At 45.6% G+C, this 8,374-nt stretch overlaps 2 protein-coding genes across 3 annotated transcripts in view; one reads left to right on the forward strand and one right to left on the reverse strand.

The window, feature by feature from the left end:
• The window catches only part of LOC134294628 (zinc finger protein 135-like), a 188,194-nt gene that overhangs the window by 64,836 nt on the left and 114,984 nt on the right, over positions 1–8,374 (reverse strand). The window lies entirely within an intron of this gene.
• The window catches only part of LOC134294633 (zinc finger protein 850-like), a 64,005-nt gene that overhangs the window by 21,522 nt on the left and 34,109 nt on the right, over positions 1–8,374 (forward strand). The gene's annotated exons all lie outside the window — the stretch shown is intronic.

Raw genomic sequence — 8,374 nt, forward strand, 5'->3', positions numbered from 1 at the left:
ATTTATTTCCTTTCTTAGTTTAATAAAATTATTAGTATCTAAATCTTCTAATTCTCTATAACATTTATTCCCAGATCCTTAATTGTCTTTAATTTTAATTATCCCCTCCTGTTTTATTTTTTAAATCTCTTCTTAGTGATAATTAAATAACTACACTTCTGACTTGTTCCAGTTAATTTGCAAAACTTTTAATTTTCCCAAATTCTTCTAGGTAATTTTCATTTTTTCCCCATTGTTGTATTGGGTTTTCCACTGATAAATGGGTATCTTCTGCAAATAAATTAATTTTATTTGTTTTAATACTCTTAGTTCCATAACTAATGTATCTGTTTCCTGGATCTTTATTTTCCAATATTTCTCAATATATTCCTCTATTTTACTTTTGGAGTTTTCTTTTGCCAAGTATAGTTCTTGATATGATCTTGGAAAAGTTAATATTTTGTCTTCCATCCTTGTATGATTCTTACCTTCCTTGTCTTTAATGGATGTTATTAATTTTTTCCTTTCTAATGTGTGCTGCCTTGGCTAATAATTTGGAGTTTCTATTACTGTATTCAAAGTATTCTTGTTGTGAATGCGCCTTCAGAGACTGTGAATGATAGTGGTGGGATCAGGAGAGGAAGGAAAAGCCCTCGCGAGGAGGGCTCATTGGAGGATTTGTTTAGGAAAAGGGTCAGGGAGACTGATGGGGAGTCTTCTGAGCAGGATTTATGTGGGGATCCTGAGGTGGAAATGGATGCTGGGGTGTCATGGGGCCAATTCCCAGAGCTGAGTCTGCAAGCTCTGGAAATTGGAGCCATAACAAAGCGCGCTCCTGGAACACCTGGCAGCACAGCCTGGGAACTGGTGGAGTGAAAATGTAAACAAGTATAATGAGTAGTTTGTGTGAAAATGGTAGAAATGTGATACAGGGGGTGGGGTTTTGGTGATGATATTTACGTGTGATGTGACGTAGTAGCAAAGGTAATAAAAGTGGTTGTATGTAAACATTATGTCATTCTCGACTTTTTCCAAGTCGTGTGTTCTTCAATAAAGATTGGTTTTGAGAGCAGCTGTCTTTGATCTGCGTTCATGCTGGTCGTTTGAAGTGAGCGTGACATTTAAGTCGAGAATCCCATTCTCACCCTCCTGCGGAGTCGCAGTGAAGTGACAATGAGTGGAAGGGGCGACCAGAGCCCGAAGGGGGCAGAGGGGCCCCTGCCAGAGGTTCGGCCGCTGGGAGAGGAAACGCTACAAGCCATCGCTTCCTCTACCGGCTACCCCAGACCTAACAGAGTGACCCAGAGGATCCCTAGAGGAGGAAGAGGCGTCTCGGCGGCTGCAGAGACCAGTTGGGGGTCTGGAGGGAGCATGCCGGAGACCGTGGCCCTACGGTTGTCCATCTTGGAGACCAACTTGTCCAGGCTGTCGGAAACCGTGGGAAGATTGGTGCCGCTGTTGGAAGAGAATCTCCAGAGGGAGCCCACTCGATACGGTGCCAAAAGAGAGCCGAGTAAGGACGAGGCTTGGAGCCAGAGGGGCCAGCGCGCATCGACGCAGAGCCCAGCGGCGGCAGGCGGCGACGGAGACGAGGAGTACTGGCAGGAGCTGGAGTTCCGAGAGAGGATGGCGCGCGAGGTGGATCGCCAGCAAGCATTGGGAACTCTGAGGCCGCCAACTCCAACAGGACTCCCAACCCCCCGAATGGGCGTCGGGGTTGAAAGGCCGCTGGGACCAGGGATCGGGTCCAGTGGGTTGGCGGAGGAAGGCGAAGAGGAGCCGGAGATCCATGGAGATGGGGAGGATGCGCCGTACGACGAAGGAAGGCGAGGTGCGGGGGCTACAGCAGGGCCCGCATTCAGATGGGTGGAAGGGCCGACGGCAGCGGCAGAATTTTGAGAGCCGCGGGGAACAACCGCCGGGCTGGGGCGCGGCATGGTCAAAGGGGCCGCCCAAGGGAACCCGATGCAACTCTTCCCCAGACCACCCATGCAGAGACAACGGGCCACAGAATGGATGCCTAGGAGAGAGGAGCTCAAATTGGAATACGGAGGGGAATCATCCGAGCTGAACTTTTTCCTCATTGGCATCAGAGGATACATGGAGGACAATGCGCACACATTCCCCTCCGAAGGAAGCATGATTCGGGCCATTGGTAATACCCTAAAAAGGGGGGCGGCCAGCTGGTATGTGCAGTTACATGCCAGACGCGACCCGTGCTTGAAGTCAGTGCCCCAATTCCTGGCCGCGCTAGAGAACCGTTTCAGAGACCCGCTGGAGCAATTAAGAGCCCGTGATCAACTTAAGGTCATAAAACAAAGGAACAAAACGGTGCCCGAGTATGCAGAAGAATTCCTCCATCTCGCAGAAAGGGTACCAGAATGGTCCGAAGTGACCAAAGTGGAGATATTCAAAGAGGGACTGCGCCCCGAGGTATTCAGCTGGGCGGCGCACAGAGATGACCCGGAGTCATTACAGGGATGGATTCAATTGGCAGGGCGCGTTGAATCCACCCTGTCCCAAGTAAGGCGCTTTCGGAGCGGCGGCGCCCAGCAGCGACCGGCAACGAGGGGTCGGGGAGAAACGCGGAAGCAGGAGCGACCAGGAGGGCGGCCCGGGATCCCCTCCAAAGGAGACAACAACAAACCCAAGACAGGATGCTTTGTGTGTGGAAAGACGGGCCATCGGGCGGCAGAATGTTGGGCCCGGAAGGGGGAGCCCCCCAAAGCCGTAAAACCCACGCCAGCAGCCGGGAGACGAGCGGAGGAGGAGGTGCGAGCCCCAGAACCCCCAGAGCAGCTGGTGAGTCAAGACAAATGCATGATAGTAGTGCCTATCTGCCTATCGGGGCTAGAGAATCGAGCCACCTGTAGAGCATTCGTGGATTGCGGCTGCTCTAGGAACATTATAACTCCAGAATTAGCGGAGGCGCTGAAATGCCAGCAAACTGAACTGAAAGCTCCGATTGCGTTCGCGCAATTGGACGGATCGGTTGCTGCTGGGGAGGCATCCACGAAAGAAATACAGGGGATCCCGTGTAAAGTAGGCAAGTGGGAAGGAGGAATATCCTTTGTGGTAGCCCCTATTGCCACGTATAATGTAATACTTGGGATCCCGTGGCTGGAGCAGGCAAACCCCAAAGTAGATTGGAGGGGAAAGAGCATGTCATTTAAAGAGCAACAAACACAATGGGAAATAAGCAAGATAGCAGGGGAAGAGAGCGAGGGAAATGAACCGGAGGAAATAAACCAAGAACTGTTGCCCCCTGAATATAGAGACTTTGTGGATGTGTTCAATCAGAAAGAAGCAAGTAAATTACCTCCCAAAAGGAATATAGAAGTGGGGATCGAAATAACCCCAGGGGCAAACTTACCTAAACCAAAGGTTTACCCTATGTCTGTTCAGGAGAAGGAGGAATTGAGGAAATATGTTGATAAAAACCTGGCGCGGGGCTTCATTAAGCCATCCAGCTCCCCTTTGGGAGCCCCCGTATTATTTAGGAGAAAGAAAGACAACTCTTTAAGACTGTGCATTGACTATCGCAATTTAAATGCAATTACAAAGGACAATAAATACCCTATGCCATTAGTAAAAGATCTGATTACTGTGTTAAAGAAAGGGAGTATATTTACCAAACTCGATTTAATCGAAGCGTATCATAAATTAAGAATCAAACCCGAGGATACTTGGAAAACTGCATTTTCCTGCGCATTCGGACTTTTTGAATATCAAATTTTACCTTTTGGATTAAAAAATGGAGGCTCTTGCTTTACGCAGCTTATAAATGAAATCTTGCACCCACTGTTGTACCGAGGAGTATTCATATTTTTGGATGATATCCTTATCGTAAGCGAGGACAAAGAAAAACACGTGGAACTGGTCCGGGAAGTTTTGCAAAAACTAAGGGAAGCAAAGCTGTATGCAAAACTTTCCAAATGTGAATTCAATAAGACACAAATTGACTTTCTGGGGTATCGGATATCTCCGGATGGATTAGCTATGGACCCGTCTAAAGTATCAGACGTAAAGGAATGGGGAGTACCTCAAACGAGGAGGCAATTGCAATCATTTCTGGGGTTTGCAAATTTTTATAGATCATTCATAAAAGGCTTTGCGCAAATAACTGCACCCCTTACTGAACATTTAAAAACGAAGGGGAAAGGGGAGACGGCAAAAGTGAAAGCCCCTGGCGCCAAACTGAGTTGGACGCCAGAATGCCAAAAGGCTTTTGAAACCCTTAAAGAACGCTTCACGGAGGAACCTGTCCTAAAGCACCCCGATATCCAGAGTCCCTTCATAATCCATTGCGATGCTTCGGATTGTGCATATGGGGCAGTATTATTGCAAAAGGATCAAAATGGGAATTTGAAACCTTGTGGGTATTTATCACGAAAATTTAGCGAAACTGAGAAATGCTGGCCCATATGGGAAAAAGAAGCATTAGCTATATTAAAGGCATTGGAATGTTGGCGACACTTCCTCGAAGGGAGCGAAATTCCATTTGAAGTCTGGTCTGATCATAAGAACCTCCAGTACTTAAAATCCCCACGAAAATTATCCCCCAAACAAATTAGATGGGCGCAATACTTCAGCAGGTTCAATTTCCAACTGAAATTTTTCCAAGGAAAACAGAATGTCTTGGCCGATGCCCTTTCACGCATGCCTCAACACGAGGATGTAGCCACAGCAAAGGAAGGAACTTTGTTTTCCGAAAGACAATGGGGTTTAGCTGTCAGTACAAGGGCACAAGCCCAAAGGGAGAGTACGGCCGTAGTCAAATTTGACGAAGGGGATAGTTGGGAAAAGGAACTGATACAATCATATGAAAGGGATCAGTGGATTTCATCCAACACAGAAAAAGGGGAGAAGAAGGGAGAAATTTGGTTTGTGAAAAAGAAACTGTATATTCCAGCAATGTTAAGGACTAAGATTTTGCATCGTTTTCATAATAACCAGAGCGCTGGTCATATGGGGATTACAAAGACAACGAAGGCAATAGCAAAACATTGTTGGTGGCCAGGGATGAGAAAGGACATAAAAATTATGTTACCCAATGTGATGATTGTGCCATGAATAAATCGAGGGGAGGGAAGCCAATGGGTCTGTTGCAACCGGTGACAGAACCTACCAGACCTTGGGAATGTGTAGCTATGGACTTTGTGGGAGAATTGCCTGTCAGTAAAGGACATCGTTATATATGGACAGTGTTAGACCTGTTTTCCAAGCAGGCTCACTTCATAGCACTTGCGAAATTACCATCAGCAGAGAAATTGGCTGAATTATACATAAACCACATTTACAAACTTCATGGATGTCCTAGTAGGGTGGTCAGCGATAGGGGTGTTCAATTTACGGCAAAATTCTGGGGGAAATACTTGGAAATGCTAGGAGCAGAAAGGAGCCTAAGTTCTGCTTTTCACCCCATGACAAACGGGGCGGTAGAACGTACCCAACAGACGCTTGGGCAATTCCTTCGCATATACTCTAATATGAGACAAAACGATTGGTCTAAGTGGCTAGCCTTCGCTGAACTAGCCTTTAATTCTACTGTCCATTCTGCATCAAATAAAACCCCATTCGAAATAGTTTATGGATATGAGGTCCAGCCTCTCCCCCAATTGCCAACTTGGGCAGAGAATGAAGAAATAGGGACAGGGAAATGGAAAGCCCAAATGCTAGAATGTTGGGGTTAGGTGACTGCATCCTTAAAGGAGGCGCACAAAAAATATAAGACATTCGCAGATAAAAAAAGGATGGAAGGCGATAAACTGGAAGAAGGGGACTTAGTGTGGCTAAGCACACAGAAACTAGGCCTACCTTCAAAAAAGCTGGGCCCCAAGTTCATTGGACCCTTCCGAGTACAGAAAGTCATAAACGAAGTGACTTTCCAATTGTTCTTGCCGAAAACTCTGGGAAAAATACATCCTGTATTCCATCGCAGCTTGTTAAAAAAGTATATGGGTACTTTGGATAAAATGGATACATAGTATTCCTGTTTGATTTATTTCAGGATCAAGACGGAGAGAGCACAGGAGGGGTCGGCGAAAGGAGGGGCACCATGTCATGGGGCCAATTCCCAGAGCTGAGTCTGCAAGCTCTGGAAATTGGAGCCATAACAAAGCGCGCTCCTGGAACACCTGGCAGCACAGCCTGGGAACCGGTGGAGTGAAAATGTAAACAAGTATAATGAGTAGTTTGTGTGAAAATGGTAGAAATGTGATACAGGGGGTGGGGTTTTGGTGATGATATTTACGTGTGATGTGACGTAGTAGCAAAGGTAATAAAAGTGGTTGTATGTAAACATTATGTCATTCTCGACTTTTCCCAAGTCGTGTATTCTTCAATAAAGATTGGTTTTGATAGCAGCTGCCTTTGATCTGCGTTCATGCTGGTCGTTTGAAGTGAGCGTGACACTTGCCCCTAGGTGCCAACAACAAAAATAAAAGAAAAATATAGTCCTAAGTAGAAGAAAATGAATAATTGTTTTTATCCTATTGCTGACAGTTAGAAGCCTAAGCTCCACCCACTTGGTCTCCTAGCAACCCACTCAGCCCAGGGGACAGGCACAGTTAAGCCTCACTTAGGCCTCTTCCACAGTATGCCGTCACACCCAGGCACCTTTTTAAGCTTTAGGATGTGCTTCTTCCTTTGCCCAGGTGAACTGCGGGGACCTTACTTAGAAGCTCTGGAAATCCCAGTAACCAAAGGCACTTCAAGTAGAACAATCAAACAAAATTTTATTTTCACAAAGTCCTTGGCAGACTTGGCACATGTAATTAAGGTTGCAAATAAAAACAATCCACTTATAAAACCTTGCAGATGTTCCTTGCTTGCTTTTCCCCTTTAGTTGCTGGGTTAATTTCCACCAAAGGCAAAGAGATCCTGAGATCCTCTTCACCCTCGCCCTGAGCTGCTATCAAAAGATCTATAACTATCTAAGCTCAAAGCTAGTTTTTGAGGCAAAGTTGGTAGGGCTTCTCCAGTGGCAAAGAAATCCGGAGATGTTCTCTGCCCCAGGGCCAAGGCTATTGGAAAGAACAGGTCTTTCCCCTATCTATACTCAGCACTGGTTTTGAAGGCAGGTCAGTACTTGCGATGGCCTTTTCAGAGTTGGCCTGGCTCGGCCACACAAGCACATCTACGTTGTTTCTCCTTCAGTCTAGAAGGCAGAAAAGGCTTCTCAACATGGAGCCTTCTATCTACAAAATGACACATTTGCAGGCTGCAAGCGGCAAAGACTTGCAAACAGGCTAAACCATCAGACTGCTGCAGAATCTGCAGCAACCCTGGAGCAAATGCAAACAGATGCTATTCCTACAACTATAAAAAAATGCAAACCAAACCTCTGGGGGACGGAGCAGGTGGCAGGACGTGGTGGAGGCACTACGAGAAACGCAAAGAAAGTACAAACTCTCTGCTGATCGTAGGCGCCGAGAAGGGGACAAATTGGGCGAAGGAGATCTAGTTTGGCTGAGTACGAAAAATCTGAAGTTGGGATTTCCATCGAAGAAATTGGCACCACGCTATATAGGCCCATTCAGGGTTACAAAAAGGATAAATGAAGTAACCTATCAGCTGAGGTTGCCCAAGGATTTAGGGAAAGTGCACCCGGTGTTTCACTGCAGCCTATTGAAAAAGTACAAAGGAACGTTGGACAGCGGAGAACAATAGCTGTATTTAATCTTTTCCTTTCAGGACGAAGGGGAGGAGGACGCCATGTCAGAACCCTGCTACTAGAGCCTGGATATGGCGCTGAGTTTCAGGGTCACTGACATTGTGATTGTGATAAGGCACCTGCATCCCGGGATCCTGAGAAGAAACGGCTGCTGGACTTGGCGGGGAAACTTCGCGGGGTTTTGTTGGGCGGGAAATGCGTTTTCAAATGAGGGGGGAGGGTATATAAAGGAATGCTGGCAGACGCCTCCCATGCTTGGCTTTTTCATGTCGATGTTCCCTGCAGTAAAGTTTCTGGTGACAACACAGCGAGTCTCGTGTATTCATTCAGGAGCGGCTGTAGTGAGCCGACAGTCAGTGTTATAGTGTCTTATTTTTATATTATTATTAAATAGAATAATAATATATTGCATTATTTTATCACATATTATTATATTATATATTATGCCATTATAATATATTACACTTCTTATATTATTGTATGATTATTGCTATATTATAATATTACTGACATCAAATTGGATAGGATAAAATAATTATAATAATATAATATATTATAATTATTCTATCCGATTTGTTGTCAATCCATTCCTTTGGACTTCATGCAAATCTCCCCTTTGCCAAAATATATGGTCCTGTGCTTTGAGCAAAGTCAAATTAGAATTATGATATAATAATTATTATAATATATTATTCCAATGGCTTTCCTGTCTTGCTCTTT

This window comes from Anolis carolinensis, unplaced genomic scaffold (assembly GCF_035594765.1).
Source record: "Anolis carolinensis isolate JA03-04 unplaced genomic scaffold, rAnoCar3.1.pri scaffold_18, whole genome shotgun sequence".
In the NCBI taxonomy this organism is placed as follows: Eukaryota; Metazoa; Chordata; class Lepidosauria; order Squamata; family Dactyloidae; genus Anolis; species Anolis carolinensis.